General features: G+C 37.0%; 1 long non-coding RNA gene across 1 annotated transcript; it reads left to right on the forward strand.

Annotated features, from left to right (window-relative positions):
* The first annotated feature begins 12,602 nt into the window (after window positions 1-12,602).
* LOC112554912 lies at window positions 12,603-13,507 on the forward strand. Its single transcript, XR_003097343.1, has 3 exons — window positions 12,603-12,699; window positions 13,025-13,078; window positions 13,434-13,507. It is a non-coding gene; the product is annotated as an uncharacterized LOC112554912 (long non-coding RNA).
* Window positions 13,508-14,272: the final 765 nt, after the last annotated feature.

Here is a 14,272-nt window from a genome sequence, read left to right on the forward strand (position 1 = left end):
AACACATTGAGCTTGCAGCATAAACGAGTAAATTAAAAACTTTAAATGCTGTATTATTATTGATAAACAGATTTCTACACACTACTGTACAGTTATATTTACATACATAACAGGACTTCTGCTTACGCAAAAAATTGCGTACAGTACGCATTAAAAGTTCGGAGGACAGTTTTCGTCAATGGGGTCCCATTCAAATTTGGGCTCAGAACAGGGACCCCTTAAAAATCTGAAGAAGGGGTGCCTAGGGACCCCAAAGAATTTAGCCTTAGCAGAAGCCCTGCATAATATACCCGAGTTAATGGGAAATTTTTTACATCGGAAAAAGTTAAACAGAAACCAAAGTATTTCTCCATATGTTTTAGTGTCTTAACATTATCTATAATATCAGTCTTATCACTAGTATTCAGCGACCAGGGAGCGTCAGTCTTCCTGGTTGTTCTTATTGTCAGACGGAATGTTAAATTGTAGGACTGGCATTAACCCTCGCCATTTCTTACCTTTCAGTGCAAAGTGCAGCTTGCACAACACTTGAGATAGTGCTCTCCTCTCTTGACAGCCATCCCACACATTACACAGAACTTTGAACAATTATTGGCAAAAAAGTAAGATTGTCATTTATGCAGTTGATATGTTCACCCACACACACACACACTTGTTGTTTCTGTATGTGATTTTCAGATTGCAAGCGATATTTCTGTTTATTTATTTATTTTTTTTTTTTTGAGGGTACATTTTCTGCCTTTGTGTCTCTTCACAGCTTTTCCACACAACTTGAGGCGAAATTACATTGAGACCTGGAAGTGAACAAAATGAACGACGATATGTTACAATTTGCAACCGGATTGCCAGTAAGTGATAAATCTGTTTTCGAAGAGTACAAAAAAAATTGTTATCTATATAAAAGCCTTTAAAAGTGTGATGGAATAAAATAAATTAAGAAGATTAAGCTGTTAAAGTTTTGCAAACAACTTAATTCAAGATTGTAATAGTTAATTATTTATATTTCACTTTTTGTAATATTTAAATTTGTCAGTAGTTGAGATGACATGTGGCTATTTATGCCGAAGTTAATTGTATACTAACGTTTCTAAATTACAGATTCGACTCAATACCAGGGACTACGGACATCCACTTGGGCGTAGGGGTAACTTTTACTTTTATTTTATATTTTCTCCATTGTACATAACAGTGCTCGTGTAAAAGTGTACGCGGGTCTTTGTAAAAAATGAAGACGAATGACAAGAAAGAAAAAAATAACAAAATACAACTAAAATAGAAATGTTCACAAAACGCCAAATCTCATGATCCGACGTGGGCTGTGTCACTTTTGAATGAGATGTATTATTGTTTACAGTTAATATTTTTCTGACCAAGACCCTTTAAAGATGAAATGGTCTGCTGACAACACTCCCGACTTAATATGTGTATATAGTATAAACAGTGTATATGCAATAAATGTAGTGTATAATTATTTTACGTTTACTGAATAAGGATTTATTGATGATCTCTTGTTATATTCTCAAGAAAAATAGCATAACGAAAAAAAAGACAATGCAGTGAGTATGTTTGCCATTGAATTCAGATAAAGACTAAAACGGAGGGGAATCTAACAAAGTTTGATAATAATTATTATATTTATGATAATTCATTTATTACTGTATTACATAATCATTGAATAGGTCATTTAACAAATTATTTGAGCGTGTACTTTTTACTTAGAATGAGGGATGGGACCAAAGTGAGCAGAGACTAATTAGCTTAACAGTAGAGAGAGACAGACTGACCAACGGACCAGTCCACGCAGACGTTGCAAACAATCTCCTCGGTGACCTGAAGAGTTGAACAACATGATAAGACTGAATGAGTTCTTGGTAGAATGAAGCTTCAGAAACATTAACATCTTTCTTTATGCTATAAATTTATTGCTATTTATTGCATTTATTTGGTATTGCAGTGAATCCCAGAGGGATTGCATCAATCAACCAATGGTACTCCATCTATCGTCTCTGTAGACAATCAGAAACAATTTGTCATTTTGCTCACCTGTCAGCGGTATGTTATCTTGCCATCTGTTATACACATTTTGTGGAGAATATGAGAATAAAGACGGTGATGGAGGAAAAACTATCTTTCTTTCTCTCTCTCTCTCGTGATGTTCCTTCACCTGACAGGCTTTCAAGCTTAGTGTTTTCGCGAACCACAAAGAGCAGTAGGGACGATAAATATTGTCTTTATAGAAGGGGAGGTAATCATTGAGACCACACTATGCTCAACCAGAATAATACCATACACATGCACAAGCTCATCGCCACAGTATACCTTAGTGTGTGTATCTTAATTTTCTTTTCTTTCAGACTTCTCGTCAGCGGAGGCTCTCTTCATAGATAATGAAAGCATTCCAAGTGAAAGCGGCAAGGGTATGCACGGGCAACATTTTCTTGCTTGTATGGAAACCGAGATTGTTGCTAAATACAGGAAACATTATATGTTTATGTTCCCTGCATTCTAGACAGACGACAAATTCCACGTCTGTCTGTTTTATGTTTGCGTCTATATTTATAATCGGTCTCTTCATCTACCCCGACACTGTATGTATGTGTATATTTATATAAAGTGTATGTATAATATATATCGCATATAGTGTATATTATAATACTTTTAATCATAAGAATTTATTTATCACAATTTTTAGGTGATAATTTTTAAGAAAATAAAAACTCCCCTAATGAAAGAAAGCGATCATGGCGTGGGAATGTCTGGCAGTTCCATCCAATATTAAGACCAGCTCGGCATAAACATCACAAAATATACTAATAAATATTGTAAATATGAGATAATGATTTACTACATATGTAATTATTAATAATGCAGTCAACTTGCACACTTTAAAAAAATATGCTTCACATCCGGGTCCCTTTTACTCGAAGTTCGATATACCAATCATCACTTACAATTATGTAAATAATTAATGATCCGGATGTGTTTTCTTGTTGACTGCCTTGTTCATTTCTAACAACTGTTATTTAAAAACAATATTTGTGTTCTACCTACAGCATTCAAAGTTAATTAAAAGAGACCAAAGCATGACAATTATAATGAAGATAATGAAAGTATTTTGTTTTCAGGTGGCGTCTGTTCAATGTCTAAGAAACCGAGGAGAAATCTGTTGATACTGTTTGCGGTGATCTTCTCATGCCTCGTCATTGCTGGCGTAACTGCAGCATCTACATTTATAGCAAAAGGTAAAGAAATAGTTTCTCAAGATATGAACAGGATGCATAAAACAACAAAAAAATTCCAGAAACTGAAGTGGAGTGTTCAGGATTGACAGAACACACAAGGATCATTATTTGTAGGTTTAAAAGAAAAAAGTCTGACTTGATCGTGGTTGCCATTAACTCCACAAACAATAATCACACTCACGAACACACACGCAGACGCCGCTCAAACTATTATTTGCAGGTTCAAACATGTTTTTCTTACTATCTTTTTCGCGCACTCTCTCTCCTTCACTCCCTTTCTTTCACGTGTACTGTACACTCCCCACTTATTTCAGTCACCTGAGATGCCCAAACAGGTACACATATGGATGCTCGCTCGCGTACTGGATGACCCTCTGATACTAGGAGAAGACACATTCAACTTTTATGAGTTTAAAGAAGCTTAGTGTATCTATGTTCACACACAACCACACACGAGGATACGCATGCGTGAACACGCCTACCAACCTGCCAGACCGACTCACTTATTTTAACTATCTCTGTCTCTCTCTGTGTCTCTGTCTGTCTCTGTCTCTCTGCTACTTCGTCTTCTGAGTCTAGCTCCGCATTTCTTAAATTTCAAAAATTTCAGATTTTTTTTTTTTATTTCGCTGACGATTTCTCTTTTCAGAGAATGAGAAACAGCCATTTTCAGGTAAGAATTTTTTTAATATAAGAACTTCTGCTGATTACATACTCTCCAGTTACTTTAACAACTTCATGGTTCTCCATGTACCGGCTTTAAAGCTATCTCACCAAGGCCGCAGTTCAGGTGGTATTCTTCTACTCATACCAACAGACTTTTCCAGATTTGTTTCAAATGTGAGGACCCACATAGACAATACTATCTGTGTAAAAATTCGAGGCACCTTACTTAATCATCCACAGTTTATCATCCTTGTCTACACATACATACCACGTATGGTTCACCATGCTATAGGACCAAGACACAGAATAGCAATATCCCACTGTTAGAGGAGTATATACTCGATTTACAGGATACAGAACAAAATTGTCAGATTATTCTATGTGGAGACAAACCCACGCACCGGTCTATCTCTGTCTCTCTCTGTCTCTCTTTCTCTCTCTGTCTCTCTCTCTCTCTGCTACTTCATCTTCTGAGTCTAGCTCCGTATTTCTTAAATTTCAAAAAATTCAGATTTTTTTTATTTCGCTGACGATTTCACTTTTCAGAGAATGAGAAACAGCCATTTTCAGGTAAGAATTTTTGTATATAAGAACTTCTCCTGATTGCACACTCTCCAGTTACTTTAACAACTGATTACACACAATGTGTAAAAGCTCCTTCCATATAAAAGCAGAGAACATCGATTATTTCTTTCTATAAATAAAGGTAAACAACATACAAAAAAAATCAATACAACCCTGAATCTCATAAAATTTGAGTATGTCTGTCTTTATGTGAGAGTAGTGTGTGTGTGTGTGGGGAGTATGGTGTAAGGGGAGAGAACAGTCATCAGCTTGTTCCTTCTGTCTGTATTTGCAGATGACATACAGACATTCTCAGGTAAGAATAATATATGTTAGATACTCCATTAGTCATGCGGATGAATGCAGCTTTTTTTCTTTAAAATATTATAATGGTTTTCGTCATATATATTTGTGATTTAATTTCTTTTTAACGAACTTAAAGAATAAAATGAGTCAGTTAACAAAAGAGTCTTGAAAATTCAGTCCAATTTTATTTAAACAACTTCTCTTTCTTGACACTTATTAATTTATTCTTACTTCAGCGATAATCAAAGTCAACGAAACATTCGACTCCGCAATGTCGCAGACGGATTCCACAACTTTTCGAAACTTTGGAGACAGATTTTGTTTAAATGTAAGTAATTTTTGTGGTATTTGCTAATCCCTTAAAAATTTATTGTAACCGAGAATTATTGAGAATTTATAAGAACTGAGACATATGGCGAAATGTTGTACAAGCAGCGATACTTCAATGGTTAAATGTTGACAGAATTCCCCACGACCTTTGCATCATTCGTGTTAAAATTCGTAAACCTTAATTTTCTTTTTCTTTTCAGGTTCTGTCAATTGTAGGACAAACTTTTAATCACTCCCGCTGTCATGTAGATAGTTTGAGGTGAGTACTATCTTTTTACAGTTACATTACTCAGGAATAAATTAACGAGTGCTTAAATGTACATAGGAATTACAAGCATGCACACACACGAATGGACTGATGCCTCTACGTACATAAGAGAGACATTTAAGAAAATTCTAAGAAAGACAAGAGTCTCAATGATCTCCAGAACCCCCAATAAAACTTAAGTATCCAGTTGGGTGTCCACATATTATTTTCCTTCTTAGTCCCAACTGTTTCAAATACATTTCCCATTTCAGTTGGAACTGCGAGTACGTTTGAAGCATTTAAAACTCATTTTCTCTGACAACCAAAAGTTTCTTACTTCGTTCTTTTACACTTAAATAATCAAGAGCACTGCTCACTCTTCAGTTCTTAAACCATGCGCTTAGTTAATGTTTTTATTATTTAGTCAGTTGTTTTTTTGACAACTATGATTATTATATGGTCGAATGTCGGATTGTTTTCAGACTCGTATTGAACTTACATCCACACGAAGAAATGCACTTTACAAATTCAGATGACATTATTATTATTGTTGTTATTATTGTTGCTTTTGACTAAAAGTAACTTTTTAGAGTGGTAACTCTATAGCATGTTATTTTCTCGTGATTGAGAAAGCAACATGTTAGGTAAGAGTGAAAATAGGTATTCACTCCGTCTTTCCTTCCTCAGTCCTGGTTCCATCATAGTGAACTTCACCTTGGAGATTGCAGCCCAGACAAACATCATTAATAAGACACAAGGTCTGCTTATGGAGCTGTTTAACGTCTCTCAGGTGGGGCTGTTGACCATCTTACCTGAGAACAACCACGTTTCTCATAAAAACGACTCCGGCAAAAAGGGTAAAATGAACCTGTTTGTTAGACTAGAGTTACATCAGCGTGTGTTATGACATTTTTTGATAAGCACTAATAAAGACTAATATTTGGACCTTGCTCGCGAGGATTTTGATGAAGCCTCACATAACCATGCTACAACTCGAAATCTTATAAACCAACATAAAACAACTAGAATGACCTACCTGAAAAGAATTCAAATTAAAAAAATAAAACAGTTTTAAAAAGTCAAAGCAAAAACATGCAAACGATGATGATTGTAGCAGACAAGTGTTGAGCCATGTTGTCATTTTTTTGTCAGATTTTACCCTGAATTCGAGCACGCCCTTTAGTTACCTGCCGGACTCTCTCCCTATTTTGCCACTGGACTATACCTACCCGGGGTACTGTGGAGACTACCAGGTGTGGTCGAATGGCATATTCATACTGGAGAAATGTCCTGAAGGAGAGGAATTCGCTTACTTGTCACTCAATGATGTGAGTGTTTGTGCCCCACCCTCGAGCTCCACCTACTGTGGGAGGAAAAGAGAAGAAGATGTGACCAGCAAACCGAAAGAAAACCATACCACCTCCGTGAAAACCACATCGTCATCGGAACCCCTCCCATCGACATTTTCGTCATCCATGATGTCATATAAGACAACCGCCTCATCAACGACATATCCAATTCAAAACACGGAAACGTACATATCAACACCAAAAACGTCAACAACATTGAAATCGCCAGGGCAAGACACCTCAACATACTTCTCCTCGACCACCTCGACAACGGGGGAACCCACAACATCAACATTTTGGAAACTAGGTTTGACTTCGCTTGCCACAGTAACAGCCAATGAAACTTCGGAAAAGTATGTGTCGTCACCAACATCCTCATCAACAACAACTTTAAGCAACAACCCACGGTAAGAATACTTTTTTTTTAAGTTAAACCGATTCTCTTGTGTCGCTTAAGCATGAAGATGCTACTATTCAGAGAAAGAAATAGTGAAAAAAGTCTTTCCTCCGGAACTGCTTCCTATCCTCCTGTGAAACTGTGTTGCATTCCTTGTCGACAACATTGTACCCAGTTTGTTAGATTAGTCAATAGATACTGTCATTTTGGGGTTATCTATTTTTTTCTCTATATTTTGGGGTGGTTGGTGGCGCAGAGTTTAAAGTATCTGCAACCATGACAGTGAGAAATGAGTTCGAATCTTGATTCAGACATACTTCTCTCTTACTGTGACACCTGTGTGAAAAGCTGACAGTTGCTTTATATAATAATCAGTTTTGTTTTCGTCTGATTTTGATTACTTGCGCATGCGTAGAAACGAAATAAAATAGAGCACTTACAAGACGACTTGTAGTATACCCATCTAAATTGTATTTGTAATCTCGGTAAACAACAAAACTGAAATATTACGAGTTTTTTATAATTCTATTTTTCATTTTTCAGAATGGAAGCCTATATACACATGCCCAAAAGGGGGATATGCTTTTCTGCCGACGAAAGACACGTATCCAGACCATTGCGACAGGTTCCAAGTCTGCGAGCCCACGGAAATTAGCATAATGAATTGCTCTCTTGGCACACACTTCGTGTATTCAGGTGATCCTCGTGTGCAAAAAGCTTGTAATTTTATCAATGATCCATCCACTTTCTGCAACAAAATGAAAGAAATGAAGGCTAGTCTGCCATGATGTCAGCCACAGATGTCAGTACAATGTTATGTCACACATTACCAGCACAAGATGTGACTTCACCACAACTATGGCCACTGAACAGTTTTTCTTTGGAAATTCTTTAGAGGCGTTCAGAATCATCGAATCCAATTAATCATCGTGGGATGCTATCTATTAATAGACTGATTTACGTGGTTGACTTTTCTGAGAATATCAATCAATTAATCAGTCAGTCGCACGATCCATATTTTTTTGAGTGTATCGAGGGTAGTTTCAAGAGTGTATTTGCTTTCTTGCCTGTGAATGAATGAGCGCCGCTGTGAATTACCCAAGTCTTTGTGTGTGAATACGCGTAGTGTGTGTGTGTAAGTCTTGGAACACGTGTGTTTATGTTGGTATATGTGTGTTTTCTTATATGTATTTGTGTTATGGGCGTGTGTGCGTGTGTGTATAATTGCTGCACTAGGAGAAGACGTGTCCAGGTTTGATGAGAAACTTGATTCTACCTTGTCAAGGTTTGCTAAGTTGAAAGGTGATTTCATATCTATGACCATATATCAATAAAGAAACAAAATGGAAACTAGTCGACAATCCGAAATCGTTTATCGTCAACCATCGATTATTGATTATCAATCATCATCTACGTTTAACAGGAAGCTACAGTGTCTGAGTACAATTGTCACCCCAGTGTTTAAACACCAGGAGTTAATGCATGTTGTGCGATGGTCTCTTGCGTACATGTTTAATATTTGATTTGTAAATTTGATAATGGACTGATCAACTTACCAAACAACCCACTAGTTAACTTCTTTATTAAAGAACCAATGTGAGTTACTCAAAGTTTTGAATTTGTGGTTGATGGTCCGTAGTCCCACGTGAAGATGTAAAGATTTGAGATCAGATCTCGTCGGGGACTGACAATATTTTTAAAACATTACTTCTGGTGGTAGGTGCATCTACATTTAATAACAGTGTTATTAGACGACTATGCTGAAGTAAACTTTTAATTAAAATGTCTTTTGGTGTCGTGGTTCCATTGTAGTACATTTAACAGACACATTACATTACATTTTGTCCTTCTCTTATTGTTTACCGACCTTCAGTCATGAATATAGCTAGTATATACTTTTATAGTATACTGATATAACATATACCTAGTTATTATTATATTTATTATTATTTTTTGCTAGGTTGCAGATGCAGCCGTTTTCTAGACTTATATAATATATACTTAGTTTATTTTTTATGTATTCTGGATTGACTGCTAATGTAGCTGTTTACTCGTCATGCCCAACAGTAAGCCCATCTATTGATAAGATGTATATTTTCACACATGCTGTCGTCATCCTCTACCTCCCTTTAGTCGTGTATATACTTAGGTTAGTTATTAATATTGTTGTGGTTATTCTACAAAATGTAGCTATATATATATAATGCCAGCACAATTTTTATACCCAAGAGCAAGCCGAATAATTTCGTAGATATAATTCTACCTGATACTGTTTTCATGACCTCCTTTCAGTCACGTAGATACATAAGCTAAAATTATTTGTTATGCTTTATAAGAAATGTTTGTACATGTTATTCCACCTGTTTGATGTCCAATAGCAAGCTCATCGATTGGTAGATAAAGTTCTGGCCGTTGCATGCTTGTTTCTTTGTTTACCTCCCTTCAGTCACGCATGTAATTAGTCTTTTTGTTGTGATGTTTGGTCAATTCAGTTATTTACCTCCAAGTATTTTTTTTCTGCTGCTGTATGATTTAAAAATGCAATTGTTTATTTATTTTCGTTTGCTGTATATTGATTCTTCCATGCTAATTTGTATACGTATGTATATATGTATAGTAGTTACAACAACTTATGTTTCAAACTCAAGAGCTTCTTGTTTAACCTCCGAGTAAATTCATTATAAATAATTCAATTGGTCTGTCAAAGGTGGGTAAAGTTGATCTCAAAGTAAATTTTACGGTAATAAAGGTCATGCGATTCCTTCTTGTACCCTGTGTACTGACTTCAGATAAAACAGTAACAACAGTTTTTATTCAAGAATACTTTTCATTGGAACGATGACTGGCGTAGGTGACAGCAACTTCCACACAACGTGGTGTCATGGTTTCGAATCCCAGCTACGAAAAATGTATCATGGATATTTACAGAGCTGACCGTTGACAGTTAACCACCAAAGAACAGTCGTCGTATAGAGTCCCGAGGCGAGATCTGAACCCACGGCCTCTCTGACAAACGAGTGTTTTAACCAGTGAGACTTAAGCTTATACGCCATGTAACAAAACCAATTATATATTTACAATACTAAGGCACATATTTTAGTCACACATATTTTAGTCACACAAACATCTCTAAACCTCTAAAGACGAAGAAGACATCTAATCTTTCCCGGAGAAAATCCACGAAGACATGTGAAAACATAAAACTCCACAGGGAAAGTGCTGGGCCTAGAATCAGTTTATTATTCTTTTCAACATTATAGCAAAACGACATCAAGAGAAGACGTGTCGCACTGTAAGGTCTCACAGCTTAAAAATATTATGGGATAGAGGGGTAGGGGACGAGGAAACAAGAAAACATCAGTGACTCATGAAAATGGGACAAGTTCACCTCCACCATGTGTAGGTCCACCCTGTGTAGGCCCTATAACACTTCTTTACTGAATATCACGAAGCAGGATATGTTTCTGATTTGTTGTTCGAGGGCGTGTACCGATCATGTATCGGCTGACAGAGAACTTGGCGAGGTGCAAACAGGAAGTAGATCTGACAGTTAAACTACCGTTTGAAAGCTTTGAGAAGTTGTACGTTTGTTGTGGGTAACGGTAAGTGTGATTTTGTTTGAATCAGAGATTTCAGGGTGTTTGGAACATTCTTATTTGGGATGTGTAGGTTTGTTTGATCTTCATAAACTGTATAATGTGTGATATGTCTTGTTTATACTGTCATGGATATGACACTTTGAGTTTTATTCCTGCTTTGTGTGTTATGTGTTGGATATGAATGTCACTGAGTCGCAATTCATCAAAATCATGTCACTTAGATGATCTACGAGCACGCAAGCGAGCATGTACCCTTATCCTTGTGTTTATTTAACACTTTTCTTTCGACTTTCTGTTGTGTCTGTGGACTGTCTCGATATTTTCCCCACATGCGTTAGCTTGACTGAAAGCGAAATGTATAAACAAGTAAACACAATAAGTTTAGCGCTGTTAAACATTTTTACTTACATCCAATAAATTCAATAAATACCAAAAATAAATGTTGAATATTCTGTTTAATAAAGGAAGGGCATATCAAGGCATTTTATTAACTGCGTTTCTTTAGGGGCCGGGGGTCTTGTCCACGCGTCTGACCTCTGACCTTCCGTGAGCTGCCGACCTCCCGGTGAACGGGTGGCGTGTAGATCAAGTCGCATTTATAACCGCAGCGCAGATCGAGGACCTTTGACATTTGCATATGTGTCCTTCACACTCTCATCGTGGGGGGAGGGGATGCCTTGGGGAAATCCACGCGTGCGCATGCGCAAACCAGAACGTAGCAAGCGTTGACAAGGAAGCAACATCAATGTCGACGATAGTGACTAGCAGGCGTCTCAAATTGACTGAAAATAACAAGAGTTTGTGAGAAAAACTCAGAAAAATGAGTGTTACGCAGTGTGTAGTCAGTATAGGTCAAATGACAATATTGTTCCATTACAATTCAGCTAAAATATGCTAGATCGACACAAATTCTGAAACACACCCGACGCATGAAAACGAAGAGCAAGACACATCAGCAAAGTCGGTGTTGACATTGCGCCCCCCGATTGACAATTACTGTCCTCTTCTGTATCATCGACGATCTCCAAGATGTCGTGATATCGAAATCTTAATCGCTGATAAAATGCTAAGTCGTCCCATGAATCAATGAGATTGGTTCTGTCTCCAAATACTCTCTTTCTGCAAAAAATAATTTCCGCTCCACCCAGCATCATGAATGCATCATCCATCTTTAGCAAGTCTCGAGAGAGTTACAGACATCGGGGAGAGTGTGATTATGAAATGCGATTTCTAAAAACATGTGCGTGTATTTATGCAAATATCTTTCTCTTTCCTTCTTCTGTTTTTAGAAATGATAGACTATCACCACATGCAAAGAATCTCTCGCGGAGAGGATGTCAGCCCACCTTTCAGTAGTAGGTCCACTTACTGTCTTTACATACCCGTTTGTCTTACTGTTGACTACACAATAGGAGTGTAAGGTGTGTGGGTGTGTGTGTATCCAAAGTAAAATTTGTATTGTAAATGTGTGTGTGTGTGTGTGAGAGAGAGAGAGAGAGAGAGAGAGAGAGAAGTATAAAAGAGTCGACGTGTGTATGTATGTATGATTGAAATGTGTGTGCAAGAGTGCCAATCCCGTGTATTTTTAAGAATATTATGTTTGACATCAAGGGTAAAATTTTTTTAAAGACTTTACAAGTCCTGAAAATGTTAGGAGAAATTCAATGTTGATTTTAACTTTCTACAGAAATCTATTATTTTATATGCATCGATTTTTTGCTTGTTGTTTGTTCCTTCCTTGAATAATTCTCTTCTTTTTGCAGATTCTTTTCTACAACGATTGCCGATAACTGTGATAAGTTTAGTATTACTTGGCTGTATTGCTTTTATGTTCCAGAGTGTGAGAGGATAATAATTTTAAAGTATTTAGTAAAAGAAAAGTAAAGATGTAATTATTTTTCAGATTTAAGGGACATACATCCTTTCGCTATCGATAATCCAAGCGAAAAGGAATCTTCTGAAAACTCTTTAAGTACCATTTCACCCTCATTCACCAGCGGTATGAATACTTTATATTTCTTGTTTGTTTAGAAGTGAAAATGTTAGCTAATCAACAAAGCGCATAGTCTACGTTGTAACTATCTGGACAAAGGAACACAATTATTTTTCAAAAAATCCATTCTATTTTTTGTCCATCCTATTATCTTTTTCACTCTTTATCTTTCTCTCGTTCTTTCTCTTTAACTTTTTCTCTATTTACATGTCTGTTTCTCTGTGTATCTGTCTACAAATCTATAAACGTATGTTTATTTACATTGCATATAAATGTATACATGTCTTAATGCATGTGTCGAAGTGTTTTTGTTTGTCTTTCTAATTGACAGAATCTAGCTGGATTTATGAATGGTTAAGAACAATCGAGAGTCCACCTTGCAGCAGTAAGTTCGCCTACTGTCATGTATAAATAAATCTGTTGATGTTTATCTTAATATTGGGTAGACAATAAGGGTGTAAGAGTGGGTGTGCGGGAGAAAGATCACGCTCGTATGTAAAAGTCTGTCTGTGTGTTTGTAAGTGTGTATGTGTGTTTGTGTATGTCCTTGCAAATGTCCTAAATATGTATGTGCATGTAATGTATATGCATATATATATATATATAAATGGTAAAAAAATATGAAAAAAGCTACCACAAATAATAACAACATTTATAAAATGATTGTGTTGATTTGAACTCTCTAGAAAAAGCTTATGTCTTCGTGTATCTCACCTTCTTGTTTCCTTGCTCAATTTTAGTAAGGACAGGAGGACATAACGGGGATGAAGAAACCTTCAACAGGGATAACATCAGTCAAAGGACTCCACGGGGCATAGGTAGGTCAACTTGCTGCAATCTTATTTACCTTTCATGTCAATAGGGTAAGTAACACTCGCCCCACTTCGTGCCTAGGGTGACTTGTAAACAAGCCCGAGGACCCTTAGGCAAGACAAGAGGGGTGGTGCATGGGCCAGTGTAGGGGTGTTGTAGGTGGAGGACAGTACTAAGTGGTTACAGTAAGCCAAGCGCGACCACCCGACTGGCAGGGGAGACAATGACGTCTATGAAGAGAGTGACACCTCGGGGGTCCCCACACCTGTCCGCCAGGTTGACGAAGAGTGGGGGTTAGTCACCTGTCCTCCACACCACTGCAGGCGGGGCGGAGCGTCAGTAGGGTCGTCGTTCTCTTGTCGATGTTGGCTTCTTGACTGGTTGGTGAGTGAGTGACCAATGGCAGCCCTCGGTGTATGTGACGTACGAATGTTCCATACAATACATACAATTAAAAGAAACTCTTAGTAATTTTTTAAAATTTGTTTCAGGAGTGTCCAATCTCACTATCGAAAACCAAAGTACGCGAAGTGGTATGTGTCTTGTTCTTTCTCGCCTGTTTAATAATTAAAGTATTTCATTAATACATAGAGCCAATGGTCTAGGTGAAGGGTTAGGGGGTCTCCGGAACAAACTTATCAAAAGTCTCCTTCTCTACCTACTTTGCCTGTCCTTTTGCTTATTTGTCTGCCTAATTATCTAGGCAAACTCCCAAACAAGACATTTCATTGTAAAATAGAAGGTCGCATAAATATTGTTTATAAGT

This window comes from Pomacea canaliculata, linkage group LG14, assembly GCF_003073045.1.
Source record: "Pomacea canaliculata isolate SZHN2017 linkage group LG14, ASM307304v1, whole genome shotgun sequence".
Lineage (NCBI taxonomy): Eukaryota > Metazoa > Mollusca > Gastropoda > Architaenioglossa > Ampullariidae > Pomacea > Pomacea canaliculata.